At 41.8% G+C, this 17171-nt stretch overlaps 1 pseudogene; it reads right to left on the bottom strand.

Annotated features, from left to right (window-relative positions):
* Positions 1 to 1476: 1476 nt before the first annotated feature.
* On the bottom strand, positions 1477 to 15433 carry LOC136304237 (tudor domain-containing protein 1-like; annotated as a pseudogene).
* Positions 15434 to 17171: the final 1738 nt, after the last annotated feature.

The following is a 17171-nucleotide window of genomic DNA, read 5'->3' as shown; positions in this document are numbered from 1 at the left end:
CCAGCACGGCCACGCTTCCCCTTGGGAGCAGCCAGCTTCCAGCTAGGCTCTGAGAGCGCAGGATTCGCCCGGGGCCACCAAGAGGCACCCAGGGCCGGGCTGCTGCCTCTTGCAGCTCCAAGGGCCTCCTTGCAGCTGCCTCTGCCCAGGCTCAGGCTGCTCCGGGCTCTGCCAGGGCTCTGCTGGGGCTCCAGCCTGGGCAAGGTGGGGCCTGGGCTCACCTGGCAGCCGCTGACAGCTCTGCACCAGCTCTGCGCCTTTCCCAGCAGCCTCCCTGATCTTTCTGCTGTCTCACTTGGGCAAAACTCTCCCCCAGACAAAGAGATTGCACTTAGAGATACAAATGCAAGTGGCAGGAACCCAAATGCTCTCGAGTCAGAGCTCAAGGCCTGCATCTGCACAGGGTATTTGGGCTGCCCCACTCGTCCTTTGGTTCTGCCTGCAAATGCCACTGCCCTTCCTGCCTCAAACACAAGTGCCACAGCTGGGTAAAACCCAGCCAGTGGGCCATATTCCAAAGGCACTGCGGTCTGGAGAGCGTGACGAAAGAAGAGCCTACTCCCCCTTCAAACCGTACCAAAGAAGGCATCAATGTCACTTTCCACCTCTAAGCAAAAATGGACAGCTCAGAAGGAAATGTTGAGCATTCTCACAGGCTCAGAAGGAGGAGAATCTTCAAAATGACTTGAGGTTTCAGAAACTTTATTTACAATCCTAGGCCAAAATACTACCCTACAATCCTAGGCTAAAATCCTACTCTACAATCCTAGCTACAATCCTACTCTACAATCCTCTACGATGCTGGTGATGGAGGAAAAAGTTTTTAAGTGACTGGTCCATTCCTGTCAACTCCTTCCACTTCTTAAATGTAAGGATGAGTGGCACCAGGCTGGATGTAGGCTTGGCCGATGTTACAAATGGATGCTGCACAAAGGAAAACAAAAAAGCCAAGAATGAACCATTACTTTCCAAGCTAAGAGCCCCAAAGGCAGGGTAATCTTTTTTTCAATGAAAAGGGGATTGAGTCAGAGTAGGTCTAAGGAGCAACAGTGGGGCCACATTGGCACAGCTTGCTGCAAGAGCTGCTAAATGCCCCAGGCCTGGAAATATCTCCGGTCTGAGCATCCTGATCTCTTGAAAGAGGTCCCTGGTCATATTGCAGGGCACTTGGAGCAGATGACCCTTACAGGCCCTTGCCAGCCCAGCCCAGTCTAGGATTCCTGACTGTTCTCATTTGAACAGCACCAAGAGTGGAGGTGAGGAGGAGGAGGCTCCCCTGATGCCTTGCACTTCAGTGCAGGAGGAGCCCGTCCCTGGGACACTGTTTCCCCTGCAGCCCCTTGGCATTTTACCTGCAGCAGCTCCTTGGCAGACCAGCGCCGCGCCTCGTCTCTCTGCAGGCAGCAGCTCAGGAAGTCACGCAGCAAAGGGGAGAGGAGCTTGGGCTGCTGCAGCTCTGGGATCCCTTTTGTGGCTATCAGGAATCGAGCAGCTTCAGAGTGCTCTAATTACTACTGTATATAAAAAAACCCTGAGAAAAAGTGTCAGGATACATTTCATGAAACTTCCATGTTTCAGTAGCTATTACTCCTCCTACTCCCATTTTCTTCCTACACAGGGTTTCTTTTGAACTCTGGAAACATTAAAAAGAAAGTATTGCTTGGAGTGAATCTTACTTGCACTTTTAATTCCGTGCAGCAGCAGCTGGTCTCGCCTCCGTTACCTACAAAAACCAAAGTGAATGAGCAAAATACACAGGTACATTCCTTCCCTAATTTAAGAGGTAACATGTAGCATTGTCCAGGATTTTTAGAACAGAAAGTCATTTAGCCACCCCCTGTGCTTACAAGCCCTTCAGAATAAGTAAACTGAAGTAATCAAGCTAAAGTATGTACCTTGATGTGCAGGGTGCGAGTTTTCAGCACTGCAGGACCTGACCAAACCCTCCTTTAGCAGTTTGTCAGCTACATTCACAGAACCATTGTCAAACTGTTTCTCCACTGTGACTAAGTTAACATTTCCATTAATCCCTTTCACTGTAATTGTGACATATTGCTTCAATAATAGTTTTTTCAACTTGTCAAGCACTAATGGAGACCACTCAGCTTTCTCTATTCCTGCAAAAAAAGGAAAATCAAGTTTGTTGTATAAATAATTCCTTTAAGCTCTAACTTGAATCGTACGTACATGTTTTGGAAAATATGATGCTAAATTTTCCTAATACAAATAGCTTAAATTCTAGACATGATGAACTAAAATCATGTTTTCTAAACCAGCTTTTACCATGTTTACCAATATACAATTTCAGAAGATCATCATTTTGTTTACCAGTATTAAGGAATGAACACCACCACCTGTTCTGGTGGTATAATTTATAATGTTATTATTATTATGTTATAATTATATGAAATTTATAATGTTCAAGAAAACCAGTCAGGGGTTTTTGGGGTGGGGTTTTTTTTGCTTATTTTGGGGAGGCTTTTTTACCTGCAAGTGAACATGTAATTGTCTGAAAAGGCAGCTTCAAATAGGAATCTGTGATTGGCAGCACCTTTGAAAGGGGTAAAATTTCTGTGCTGCCATAGTCTCCATACAGTACTTTCACTGCAGCTTGGGAAACTTCCTGAACAACAGCCCTGTACCAATTGCCATTGCCTGAAAAGATTGGGACAAGAATGGTCATGTCTGAAGAATCATCTTATAAACACAGTTTATCCTGAGAATAAGAAACCATAGAGTTTTCCAGAAATTTTTAAATACTGTGGTGGATATATAAAAGGCCAATTGACAAGAAGCACAGTTAAGAGATCCATAAGCACTTTCAAGTTGTTTTTCCTTTGTCTAAAGCAAAAATGAAAGCTGTGTTTTACACTGGCCAAGGAAATGGAAGGACAAACGATTGTCTCACCTGAAAACTGAGCACAACAGGCTTCACCCAGTTTTGGTAGGAAGGGCTCTTTGTTACAAGATCTACAATAGTCCTCCAGTGAAATCAGCTCCTTAAGGAGCTTCTTTTGACCTAGAGAAAAAACCCACATTCACTAACCACATCTCAGTACAATGAAGAGCATACTTAAGCCCCCCTGCTCCCACCTTTGATATAAAATATAATTTTTTTATATTTTCCTCCTGCCCAAGATACATTTCCACACGGTTCAGTTCACCACACACATTCATTTTATTAACTAGCTTGTAACAGTGACTTCTTACTGCTACTAGGAGCAATGAACACTTTTTCTTACCTTTATTTGGAGCTGGTACAGCATAGAACAAATTTGGGCTTACAACTTCTGTTACCCAGACAGACATGGTTTCATCTACAGCCAATTCAATTGACTTCCAGTGCCCAACTGAGGTTGCTAATAGAAATAGCAAGAAAATGCAGTGTTATCACTGTCCACCAAGCATACATACATTTTAAGGAAGTGTTATTTGATATTTAGAATAAGTTTTTCAATTTCAGACACAAATACATTATCTTCTCTTCAGGAAGACAAATCTAAACCAAGATAAATTATCCTAACTTTGCTGCTCATAAACTGTTGGCATATAAAAACAGCTCAAGTAAAAAACACCTCAGAAAAAATAAGATCCTGAAAAGCAAACATGAGAAAAGTTTCAGTCATAGAAAACTTCTAATTCTCTGATTCCCACAGTCAACCTTCATTTGAGACAAACACAGCTATTTTTACCTTTCTCTTTTTGTCTGTAATGCCACCTGCAAGGCAGCTGGTGTTCAACTGTAAAAACTGACAATATAACCAAAACTATGCATTGATATTAATTGTAGTTAAAAAAGAAAATAACAGTTAAAGGCTGGAATACTGAAAATTCTTTTTAAATGTAAAAGTTAACATTCCTTTAATTACCTTTTTGGTCAACAGACTTGTCTGGGAACTTATTTTTATCATGTAGAACTTCTTTTACAACCAGATTTTCTGAAGTTAGTATCTCATTGATCGTTTTTGGACAATCTGTGGAATTGTCAGTAAGCACTACACCTGCCCCATCCTCAGAAATAGAAGTTACTGTGGCTTGAAGCTCTAAGCCTGAAGTGTACATATGAAATCTTTTTGTAGCTTCTGGATTCCATTTGCTATTTCCAGGCTTTATACCTAGGAAGTAAAATAACTGTTAAAATATCTCCCTTCATTAATATTAATTTTCCTCAGCATTATAATTTCCTTTAAAAAATTTCTTTAGAGCATACCCTGAAATATCAAGGCCACTTTTACTACCCTAGGGCAACACATTGTCCTTCATCCTGTTAACTGCTCTCCCTCCTCCTCATTTTTTCTAAATGCCAACATTTCCTCAGGACTCCAAAGTTTCATCTTCTATATTTTATGATTCAACCAAGTAAATCCTTAGCACAAACAACACCAGTAAAACTGTTTTTGAATCAGTATAATCAGACCTTTTTATCAAAGAAGCAGACAAAACCTATGTGTTTTAAGAGTGGGTGGGTGGGGGAACTGCAAAAGACACTTGAACAAAATGAGGTTTTGAGCTTATTCCTGTTTCCATATTTTTCATTTTTAAACCAAACAGACTACATCAGAAAGAAAGAAAAATTCTGCAGAATTTTGAATGGTGTGGAAAAGGAATTTGCAGAGCATTGAGAAACAGCCAAATACAAGTACAAATACAAGTACAGTGCCAAATGAAAGAGAACTGAAAGGCCAACTTGCTTCATTAAAACAGATTAGCTCCCTTGCCTTCAAAAATTTTGAGAAGTAAAGTTGAACAAAAGCACATTTACTCCTAGCAGGGCAACAACCAAAAACCAGAAAGCACTACAGGATGACGCAGTGCTAAACAAGCACCCTTTGACCAGTGAAGCAGTAAGTGAAATCCATGGAGATCACTCCAGAGAACTGGCAGGAGTTCAGAGAAGTGAAAGCAAACAAACAAATCCAAAACTACAGAATTACAGAGCTCTGCAGAGTATTCCCTGTCACCACCTCCTTCCCCCAAAGCAGCAAGTCTCTAAAAGCAAGAGCCCTTGTAAGAGAAAGTTCACAGGATTCACCTGAGAGCCAGCATTTAATGGCTTGAAATGGAAGTTTCAGGAACGAGGATGAGATCAGGCGGATATTATCCAGTAGTACCTCCTCAGTATTGCCATAGTCCACAAAGCTCACTCGAACACTCCCATCTGAAGTGACATCTTGCACCACCCCACGGTACCAGTTACCATCCTCTAATTTTAGAAAAGATTAAAGAAAAGATTAATAATTACTTCACAAATTTGCTAAGTTTACCAGCCTTCACTTGTTAGTAAATAAAAAAAATTCTTTGCTGTCCTCTGCCAATGTAAACTATCAGCTAATTTTTCATGCTCACCCTATAAAAACAAAAGCATTTTAAGTCTGTTACTTGCCAGAGTAGAAAGCACAGCAAAGGTCTCCAATCTCAGGCTCAAAAACATCTGGAGGTGTTTTCTGACAGTATTCAGACAACGATTTGTTAAGTGAGTTTAGAGCAAGTAACTCTGAAAAAACAAGATGAGATCAGTGAAATGAGCTGACTTAAATTTTATCAATGCTGTTCACTCTACAGTTTCCTTGTTAACTTTCAAATGCATTCCTTGACTATGTAAGCCAATGAACAAACATCCCTGACTTTTTAAGAGCTACCCCATATTTTTTGTTTGAATGCCTTTAGCTCCCTCTTCAGCCACTGAATTTTGTCACATTCCTTTTCTAGCACTTAAAAGGCCAGTGGCAATCAGAAGTCTTTATATAGGCTTCTGATAGAGAAACAAGATTCCTTTTTAACTAATCCAATAGGAAGTCACATCTCAATGGCTGCACTTTCATTATTAGATCTCTTTAAGTTTTTATAAATTACAAGAGCGTACTAGAAGAGAGCTCCAGTAAACACTGTCTTGGCACAGGGAACATTTCTCTTACTTGCTTTTATTAACAGAATCAATAAATCATGAAGGGTGGAAAAGACCTTCAAGATCATTTAGTCCAACCATTAAGTCAGCACCACCATTATCACCCCTAAGTACCATATCCAGATGCCTCTTGCACACTTCCAGAGGCAAGAACTCTACCACCTTCCTGGAAAACTTATTCCAATGCCTGGCCACTCTTTCAGTGAAATACAATTTAAGATATCCTTTGGCTAGGTTATGGTAACTCTTTCACTCTCCTCTACTGCTTATCTTCAACATTTTCAGATTTCAATACCATGATCCAATTTCTTTGTCACTCCACTTGTATTCTTAGATAAAAACTCCAGAGGAAAGCCTTTGTGCTGTAAGCTGACTTGACATAGCAGTTCATTAGAACTATAATAAATGACAAATCAGACAGAATTAAGCTGAATAAACTTACCATGGCTGTTTGAAATCTGACAGTAGAATTCTCCAGGATTGTACATTGTACATACTATGACACTGAGTGTTTGGTTAAGAGTTAATTTAATCCACTTGCACATTCCTTTGTTCGTTGTGTCCTCTAGAGAGGACAGAGAAAAGCACAGAATTAAAAGAAATTAAAGTAACTTTTACAGGAAAAAAAAATAATCCCAAATGCTTATTCCCATCCTCGAATTTCTTGTTATAAACTGTCCAACAGACTAATTACCAGTGAGAGCCTCTTTGCAGACTAAAACCAAGTAAGAAAAGCATGCCAGCTGTTTGATGCATTTCTTCATTATCAAAAAGAGCAAGCCATAGATAAGAGGGAAGAGTAACCACACAGAAAGGTAAAGACTAGCTGGCAGCAGCCTGGGCAAGAGGGACACTGGGGAACCTTGGTTCCTGCAAACTGGGTAGGGAGCATAGAAGAGGGAAACTACTGTCACCAAGGCTACTGGAAACAATCTAAGGAGGAAGAGCAAAAAAGATTACTAGAAAGACTGGTCACAGAAATTGACACTGTATATTATACTCAGGCACCTGAAAGAAGCTTATGGACTTGTGAAGGCTGGACTTGATGAGCCAGACTGAAAAGTTTACTAGACAAGAGCTTGCATTCTCTGTGCCCACTCTAGCAGGAGGTTAAATAATGCCAGTGCAGCAAGATGTGTTCATACTCACCATGGGCTTGCTCATCATCACTCCCTCTGGCTGCTGGTAGGGCCATGCTCAGTTTCTCAGCTGCCCAGCCTTCCTTGATGAGAAGGCTTGATATATTTACTGCTGGGGTACCTGATGCATCTGTAAGCTCCACCACAGATCCAGAACTCTCTTTATCCACTACTTTTACTGTCAACACTTTGTCTTTCACCAGCCTTTTCATGTAAGAAATACCTTCTGAGGTCCATGATCCCAAGGGTGGCTTTACATCTAGAAAGTCACATAGTATGGAAAGGTTTGAGGTCAGTCCAACTCTCATCAATGTGTGGACAGGTACAACAACTGCAAGGACATTCTGAAATATTTGTCGCATCTCGCAGATATGCCATAAAAGTTAAGAATTCTGGAAATAATGCCTACCATTACCTCCATCCTTCCCCATGTTTCAATGTGAGATAACTACAGGTGTGATGGTTATGTAATACCACTTGTTGTTTTCCTGTCTAGTTTGAAACTTTCATACCTGCCAGGCTACATCTTATGGCTTGAGCTGGCAAGTCCATTAAGCTTGGAATTATAGGACGAAGTCTGGTCAGTGGAAGAAAGTCAGAATTACCATAATCCATATAGTCCACTAAAACTGTGTCTTCAGAAGCATAAGCTGTAACAGCAGCACGATACCAAAGGTCATCTTCTAGAAAGGAAGATACAGATGTAATGTCTGAGAACACAATTTTACTTTTTTTGACAGGCCAATATAAAAATACATCCATCCCAGAACAGCTCAGGACTACCAGGTGTTGGCAAAGTAGCATTTTGAGAAGTAGTCTATCAGAGCAGCATCATTACATATAATCCCATTTGTTCTGTGCTTCTTTTGGGGACTGAAATGTCAAAGATATACTTATTTCCAACCCTGGGGAAATAGTACTTAGCAACATAAAAACCACAAATTTTCCATTCTATTCCAAATAATCTGAATCCAGTATTAAGAGTTTGCTCAATAAAGGGACATTTTAAATTTGGTACTTTACAGATATCGTTTTTAAATCACTACCAAGCATTATCCACAGCCAAAAACCAAAACCAAAAAACTCTATATGAAACATTTCTGAACATAATTACAAAATGCATCTTTTTGGTAATAAATTTAAGTGACATAACTTAGTATTTGCACTCCATTTTTACCTGTGAACTGGGCACAGCACACATTGCCAGCAGCAGGACGGAAAGATGGACTACTGGGAAATTTGTCACAGTATTCATTAAGAGATGCTTCAAGCTCAGCAAGTTGACCTGATGTTAAAACACATAGGGTTTGGAACACAGTCTGTCTTGCAATCATTATAAAATAATTAAGCTCAAAGCCTGGAAGAACATCTTGTAATCTAATGGAGATTATTTCAAATGTTTAGCATTGATCAGACTAGGGCTCCTCAATCATTAACATCCAAGAGAGAGCCCTCATGTGTGTCAGGGAACAGACAGGGAAAACCAGTGATGGATTTTTTCGGCAAAGTGACAAAGTTGATGCCAGTGCAAATTGAAAGCAAGCTAGTGGAGGCATGCCAAGAAGAAACCAAGGAAGACAGCTCTTCCAACAACAGGCAGATGATGAGGTAGGCCACTTCTTCCCAAAGGACACAATTTGCTACTGATTACCCAGAATTAAAAGGCTGCACATGGACACAGATGAAAAAATCACCTTCCTCCAGCCACTGCGTACCAAAGAGAAAAATGCCATACTAGGAATTCTACATCCCATTTCCAACCCATCACTTACGGGCATTTTGCATCCGCTGACAAAAAAAGGTGTCAGGATTTTAATGTGAGAAACCACACCAGAAAATTCATCTCCGATACTTAAAGAGACAAACTTGGCAACTGAATCAGCACAGTGAGAGGAGTCTTCATCCTCGGGGAATTTTTTTGCACTTCCCTTCGAATGGTTTTCTGATACTGCACATAAAAAAGAAAAAAAGGTTGCCAGTCAAAAGCTAGCTGACTTTGAAAATATAAACATACTGGAATAGTTTATTCTTTCTATTGATACTTTGGATTTTGATAGCTCCTGTCCTATTATGAAATTAATGCTCACATAATAACCACTATACAAATGTTATGTACTATATAAATATATATGAGCTAATGCCAGTAGTGACCTGAAGGAAGCTCCATTAGCCAACATTTTTAAGTCTGAAGTGATGCTAGTGAGCAGCTAGAATATTATGCAGCCCAGAAGGACTTAAAATTCCCCAAGTTCAGTTTGATTTGCTTGCTTACCGTTTGGAGAGTCTCCTCTGGCATCACATCCTGAAGTTAAAGGAGGCTTCATTTCTAAGGGAACTTTATTTAGGCAGTCTTCTAAAATACAGATACAAGAATAAATGATTTATCATACAAAATAGCCATCAGCTAGTTTCACTTCAGAACCACCCCCTGAGCCAGATCTATATCCCTATCACAAGGTGAGCATGTTCTACTTATTTGTTCAGCACTTAGTGTTTAAAATGCAAAACAAAGGTAATTTCAGAGCAGCTCAACTACTTGAGTTCTCTGAGCACATTCACAGCTCCAAGACTGTCTGACTTCATAAAATGAGCAAAGCAGTAACAATCAACATTTACCTGCAGCCCCTAAAGACTGTGGGCTGAAAAACTGATCATAGCTTTTCAGACACAAGGATTCGTAACTTACCTCATTATTTACAATACTGAGTACGGAATGATTTAGTTGAGATGTCTTTGTAAATTCGGGTTTCTCAGCTATTACATACTCCATACCTGATGCATGAAGCCGTAGTCCTAACTTTCAATACCATTATGTTGCTTTGATTTTTTTAGTTTTCTGATGTTTGCATTTTTGTAGTGGAGTTTCTCAAGTTTCATGTAAGCTTAGCAAGGTATTTCAGGCACTGACATTTTATGGAAAGGTGAAATAAAGTAGAATTGAAAAAAAAAAGTCAAGGGAGTGGTTGGGAAAGGGACAAGAGGGAGGAGGGCAAAAGAAAAAGCACTCATCTTTTACAGGTGTTGGGGAGGGCTGTTTATTGTGGTAGGATTTTTACCCACACAATCAAGCACTTACGAGAATCTGGAAGAACAACATCTACAGCAAAACTCAACCTCACTTCCTCCTGTAATATATCAACACCAGTTAGTGAATAGCGCTTTCTCATGAGCTGTGGAAAAAAAAGCTGGCAATGCCTACATCACATCCTTCTCCTTTTGGAACATAATGGGAAAAGAAACACTTAATGGACTGGAAATAATTATAATTGGAACAAGAGGGGATAGTAGATTATTTCCCCCTAAGTGACTAAATAATTAAGGCCTTCAGAAATATTGCCTTGCATATTAAAGCTGCTTCAAGTGGGGCTTGAAGTGCAATCAATTCAACTACCTTCTGCACTCTCTTCCAAAGAACTGGCAAATTAAGGTAAAAATAAAGAATCCCCAGAAGTTGAACTACCCTATTTAAAACAAGTACAAGTTATGTTTAATATGAAGCTGTTCAGCTGTAGCTCCTTAGAGTAAGGAAGTTCAAGAAACTCTGCAAAGATACACTGAACATCAATGAAGAACAAGACTCACACATTCTCCCGGAGACTCACACATTCACCTCCTCACACCTGTTTTACAGGACAACTCAGCTAAAATTCCTAGTTATAACACTCTCATAAATGAGAAGAAAAGAATTCCACCTGCTTTCCTGTAACCTTAACACCCCAGAGTAGATTAGAGCTGCTGCTTTATCTGCTGGCATCCATTTTTAAAAAGTCTAATTTAATGTAACGCACCTTAATATCATTCAACATGCAATCTGAGCTCTCTTCTACAGAACTTTTGAGAGCTTCAAAAGGTGAACAAGATAAAAAAGCCCCTTTCATTCTTTGAAAATAAAGTGACTGCAAATTTTTTATTCATATTGTGCAACCATTTGGTAAAAGGGCCCTCACCATCAGTTGATCAGTTTCATTAGAACCCAGTCACAAGCACACACACAACAGGAACTAACAGGATGAGCTAACAGAAGTCCCATGACATGTAGCTTCCTTTCTAAATTCCTTCAAAAAGTTAAACAGATGAATAAGCTACGTCAAAGAAGTACATGACAAAGGAGTTCTACAGGCTAGTTGGAGGTTTGCAAACTTATTCACCTTCATAGATGTGATCCCAAGAAAACACGAAGAAAAATCAAATCCTGCAGAAGAGTTCATAGGAAAACTGGAAGAAATGTTTGGCTCAAAGTAAGATCAAGAGATTTCAACACATTACAAAGGAGAACTGTGTCATCTAGTTCCTTCCACAGCAAAGAACAACAGCTTACCTGCATCTGTTACTGTAAAATACATTAAATGTATTTCTCTAATAAATGTCCAAGGCTCTAGGTCAGCTCATGATTTTGTCACAGAAACAAGACACCAGAAGTTTTCTGAATTGGACACAATACATCTGTATTCTAAGTGCTTCTAAGAGCTCTAGAAGTAACAATTTTCTGAATGCGTCCCCCAGTAACTTTTCGTTTGAAGCACTGATCTTTCTAAAAGGAGGAACTTGTTCATTTCCCATACAGGTTAAATGAAGCACACTGTCACTCACTCACAGCAGATCCATTCAAGACATAGTCAAAATCGTATTCCATACCTTAAGACAAACTTCTGTCTTGGATTTGCTATTACTTAAACTGTAATCAAAGAAAAACATGTCAACTTGAAGAACCAAAGACTGACAAGTAGCATCAATAATACAATCTACTTGCAAACAGATAAAAGGCTGTGTTCATAGTATGTGATTTTTGCCACCCCTTATTCCTCATTCACTATAATGCAGAATTACAAATAAGGTAATATGTAATAATGACAGGCATAAGATAATGCAGTTCTAGCCTAAGAATAAGCAGGACATTTTACTGTAACAGTGCCTTCCCATGGTCATTTATGTTGTAGTGGGAAGGACGTGGTCTTTCTGTGAAGATTATTTGGCAGAATTTCCAACAAACTTACTTCTGTTTAATGGGATCACAAACTGCTCTGTGTGTTGGCCAGTCTTTTTTCTGACAATCTGCAGAGCAATAGTATGTTTGCAGATACTGTGAACATCTGAACTTCCCTAGAACAAACAAAAAAGATGAGAAGTCTGAGCAAAACACGTGTTGGAAGGAACAACTGTTTAAATAACTGCTTTACAAAAACAACTTCCCTGCAATTCTAAGCAAATAAAAATAGGCATTTGTATTCACATACAGCTATCAGACATTGTTGCCCCAAATGTCCCAAATTCCTTCTACTTCTTTTTTCAAGGAAAAAAACCCACCACTTTTGATAAGGAAATGCTGTCTTCTGCTTGTCAGTTCTGTTACTCCAACTATGTTCTGAACAGTCTGTACTTGTGTCTGAGAGTTAAAAATATACATCCATTTAAAGACATTCCTGAGCAAACCTGATCTAGTTTCACTGATAAATGTACAGTATGTCACAGACTACAGGACAGCACTTACCAAACAGACCACGACGACGGCAAGTGCCCCCTTTACGGGGTGGTACTAATAAACTCAAGAAACTCTTATCACAGCGAACAGAAAAGGCACCCTTGGAATATTGCCATTTCTTTGGCTTCCCATTTATCCAATTAGAATGTGACACCTGTGGAAGAAAAACTCGAAGTCATTCTTACTGGAAAGAAGCTGCCCGTTGGGGTAGAAATATTCTAATACACAAAAATATGACAACAAAAGGAGACAAAACTTCTAAGTTCTAGAAGGAGAAATACATGCTGGTAATTCCTTCTATCTAGAAATGCTCAGAACACTTGGGGCAACTATAAAGTGAAATAACTCACAGTATTTTCTTTATCAGATGCAGCTATGCAGTTCTCTCTACCAGTTCTGTCTTCCATAGAACTTCCTAGAAGCAGAAGTATTTGCAAAAGGGATCTGATTAACAACGCTAACACATGCCTATGTTAAGGAATATTTGCAGGAAGAAACAAGGCTCTTGGCTACTCCTACTATTCTGCCAGCCCATTTGAGTGAATGGAGATGCCTGGACCATGACACACTCTGGAAGTCACTTGTTTTCATTCTGATACCACATTTGTTCAGTAATGCAATCAGTGGTATTACTAAAACAACAGTTTCACCTTTTGTGCTTATCACTCAAGACTGAGAAACAAAACACTCTGAAAGCAGAGATTCTGACTTTCCAGTGAGTGCCTTATAAACCCTCTGACTTTTTCTTTACCAAACAATTTTTAGAAGACATTCAGCTAAGCCTGCATATCAGTATAGTAGGAACTCTCTTTATAAGTGGGCAACTCATCCAGCTACAAAGAATTTGTTTCTGTTCTAGGCTACACATGCCATTCACATCTTGTCCCAGCCTGGCAGGCCTGTCGAAGGTCTCCACTGAGACAGCACAAAGCTTACATGGCCTTTTTTTTCCCCACCTGGAAGCAAGTTAATCCTGTAAACTCTGCCTGAACTATAACTCTTGCCTGACATGAAATCAAACTCCATGAGCTCTCCAGACCTAAGGTGTTTTTACATAAAGCTAGTTCAGATCTCCCAAAGTGAAGCCTTCCCCTCTCCCCAGCTTGGAGTAAGAGACCATGGATCAGACAGTACTGAGGCACTTAAGAAGCAAGAAACATTGCTGAAGGAACTCCAACTCCCACATATCAGTCCAAATTCCCTAACACTTCAATTATCCTGGTGGGTTTTTTTAGTTTCTGAGACATTTCAGCAGGCAGAAGTTTGGATAATTAGTAGCTGTATTTATAAGCTATACTCATACTAATGATGTGCATCAATAATAAAGCATATACACAATCACAGAAGAATAAAATCAAGATACCTCTGTCAAGCTTAGGACAAAGTCTCTCGTTATTGCACTTGTGCTGCTGTTAAAACTTTCTGTACTGTTTCTACATTTGCCAAAAACACCCTCTACTGTTTGCTTACAAAATATTGGATTTTGTTAGATATTTCAGAAACTCAGCCTCAAAACTAAAAGTTTTCAACAGTAAGTTTGTACCTGTGACCCTGCTGCTTAAATCTGCATCTGCAACTTCATTATGTTGAAGATTAAGTGGTTCTGCCATCATGTAAAGGTTACCATTAGAGTATAACCAAAGGTGGCTGTCAGCCAGGTAACTGCAAAAGCATGGATTTAAAGATTAATTCAGGTAGGCACACAAATGAAAGCATTTTTGGGTCATATTCTGAAGATATATTTAAGCATTCACTTTGGAAGGCTAATTCTCTACCATCTATTTCTTCTATTTGCACAGCAAAACACTTTCTGCGTTAAAGAACTCAACAATGAATACTGCAGATTGATGAAAATTCCTTTAGGAGAGGATCACACCGACAAACGGGAGTGACCATCAACACCTGCAGGTGAAGCTCGCTGTGTTACTGGAGGAGACACCTCGCTGTGCTTCTGTTAAAGAAGTTTTTAGTAACAAAAAGCACAGGCTGCACTCCTGGGCTCCTCATGCCCGGGAGCCTGAGGGGAGGCACTGCCCGAGGGGAAGCAGTGCCCTGGGCTCTGCTGAAAGGTGTCTTCAGCACCTGCCTTCCAAATGCTAAGACGCAATATAATTGTTTTAAGTGAAAAGTATAGGAGAAAACAAACCAAAACGAAGCTGCTAATAAAGCAGAGTAGTCTTTGAAGGGACGCTGCGAACCAACTCCACCAGTAACGCGCTTTCAACAACGGCAACTAATTAAACAGGTGCTATTAAAATTAAGTCATTTTGAATAACTCAGAATAAAATTAGACAGCCCCGTCCCACGGCCTCCAGCCAAGCTCGCAGCCACCGCGCCACCTCCGGTCCTCTCTCCCTTCAGCAAAGCGCACACCCCGGGCCGGCCCCGGCTCCTTTCCCGGGGGAAAGCGAAGAGACCACCGCCCGCCCCTCTCTCCCCGCAGAGCAGCGCTCACCCCGGGCCGGCCCCTGCCCCTGTATCCCCGCAGAGCAGCGCTCACCCCGGGCCGGCCCCTGCCCCTGTATCCCCGCAGAGCAGCGCTCACCCCGGGCCGGCCCCTGCCCCTGTATCCCCGCAGAGCAGCGCTCACCCCGGGCCGGCCCCTGCCCCTGTATCCCCGCAGAGCAGCGCTCACCCCGGGCCGGCCCCTGCCCCTGTATCCCCGCAGAGCAGCGCTCACCCCGGGCCGGCCCCTGCCCCTGTATCCCCGCAGAGCAGCGCTCACCCCGGGCCGGCCCCTGCCCCTGTATCCCCGCAGAGCAGCGCTCACCCCGGTCTCCTCCCCGCCGTCCGCGCCGCCCCACGCGGGCAGCAGGGCCGGCCGCTCACTCGAGGCGCACGGGCGGGAAGAGAGGAAGCAGCCGCCCCCGGAGGCCAGGCCCGTCTCCAGCCGGGGCCGGCGGGTCCGGGCCGCCCATCCCGCCCCGCCCAGGCGGGTCCCCGACCCTCAGGGGCGGAGCGGGGCGTGTGCTGCCCGGCCGCTCGCTGCGCCGCCATCGCGGCCCGGGAGGAGGGAGGAAGGTCGGAGGGGTCTTCTACTAATCCAGGTTACTTCAAGCTCCGTTCGGCCTGGCCTTGAGCCCTTCCAGGAATGGGGCATCCACAACTTCTCTAGGCAACCTGTGCCAGCACTTCGCAAAGGGTTTCTTCCCAATATCTAATCTAAACCCGTCCTCTCTCAGTTTGAAGCCATTTTCCCGAGTCCGATCGCAACGTGCCCTTGTAAAAAGTCCCTCTTCAACTCTCTTGTACCTTTAGGTACTGGAAGGTGCTCTGAGGTCTCCCCAGAGACTTCTCCAGGATGAACAACTCCAGTTCCCAGCCTGACCCTATAGCTGAGGCGCTCCAGGCCTCTGAGCATTCTTGTGGGCATAATTACCCACAGCTGAACCAGTAACACAAGTTTATTTCATACAAGTTCAGGAAATGGCTGTGGGAGCTATGCAAAAAGCTGAGATTTGATACATAAAATTGATGCATTTGTATTTTAAAGTATTTGAATTTTGCCCTGCAGCCGAGAACGTACATCACTTCATCTCCCATTTCCAACCTATTCTCATTTTCCTTTGTCCTTTTTTCCTCTTTCTCTTCTGTACAAGGTGTTTTTCCCTTTTCTTCAACTTTTGTTTCCCACCTCCATGTCTCTATCTTCATGGGAAAATACACTTCATCCTCAAGACTGCTGCAGGTTTATGCTGCTAGTCAGACGTGATCTCAGGTGTTCCCAATGCCGTGCAATTAAGCTTTCACCAAAAACTAAATTAATCTGATCTATTTTAGTGCCTAAATTGTTGTACTTATTATTGAAGTGCAGAAAATCACTGATGGATTTTATTGTTACATGTTCTGTACAGCAGGGAATAATTATCTCTGTTCACAGAGAAGTAGCTGAAGCACGGCTATTTTGCCTTAAGTCATTTGGCATCTGGCTGTGACAGTGTTTCAGTCTAAATCATCTGTATTTAAGTCTAGGATCCTGTCTGCTAAACTAAGCATTCTCAAAAGTGAAAAACACATCTGAGGACTGCTGAGTTTTCTCTCAGTGCTTTAGATACCACCTACTAAAGTCAGAGGAAAGGCTTCTCCTGGCTTACATGAACCTCCAGCCCCTAGCTCTAGCCTGAGCAGAAGCTGGGTGGATCAGAGGTTGCTCTTACAAGGAGAAGGAAAATTAGGTGGGATTTGGTGGGATGTGGTGGGATTTCAAGAAATCCACTTGCCAAAGCACTCAGCATTGCATATCAGAGTAGGCACACTTGTTATGTGGGAGATTGCGAGGAGACAGGGCAATCATGATCATACCGCCTTCATCATCTCCCTGCCCCTTGTCCCTCTGTCCCTAAGATTAGCCCAGTAATCTTCATGCCTAGGAAGAACTAAGAAATAAGGCACTAAGAAGTACTTCTCTGTCATTCAAATCTCTTTTAAAAAAATAAATTAAAAAAATTTAGGCTTTCTTGTAGCTTAAAACATCTAGACGAGGTGACCCAGCACCCTGTCCAGCTGAATCTTAAAATTGCCCAGTGCTGGGGAATCCACCACTTTCTTGGGGAGATTTTTCCAATGGCTGATTTTTCCTATTGCGAAGCATTTTACTCCTGTGTCTAACTGGAATCTCCCCAGAAGTGATTTGAATCCATTATCCTTT

Source organism: Chamaea fasciata, unplaced genomic scaffold (genome assembly GCF_029207755.1).
Source record: "Chamaea fasciata isolate MVZ Bird 193981 ecotype frontalis unplaced genomic scaffold, bChaFas1.0.hap1 SCAF_60, whole genome shotgun sequence".
NCBI lineage: Eukaryota > Metazoa > Chordata > Aves > Passeriformes > Sylviidae > Chamaea > Chamaea fasciata.
This window is presented reverse-complemented; position numbering and strand designations above follow the sequence as displayed.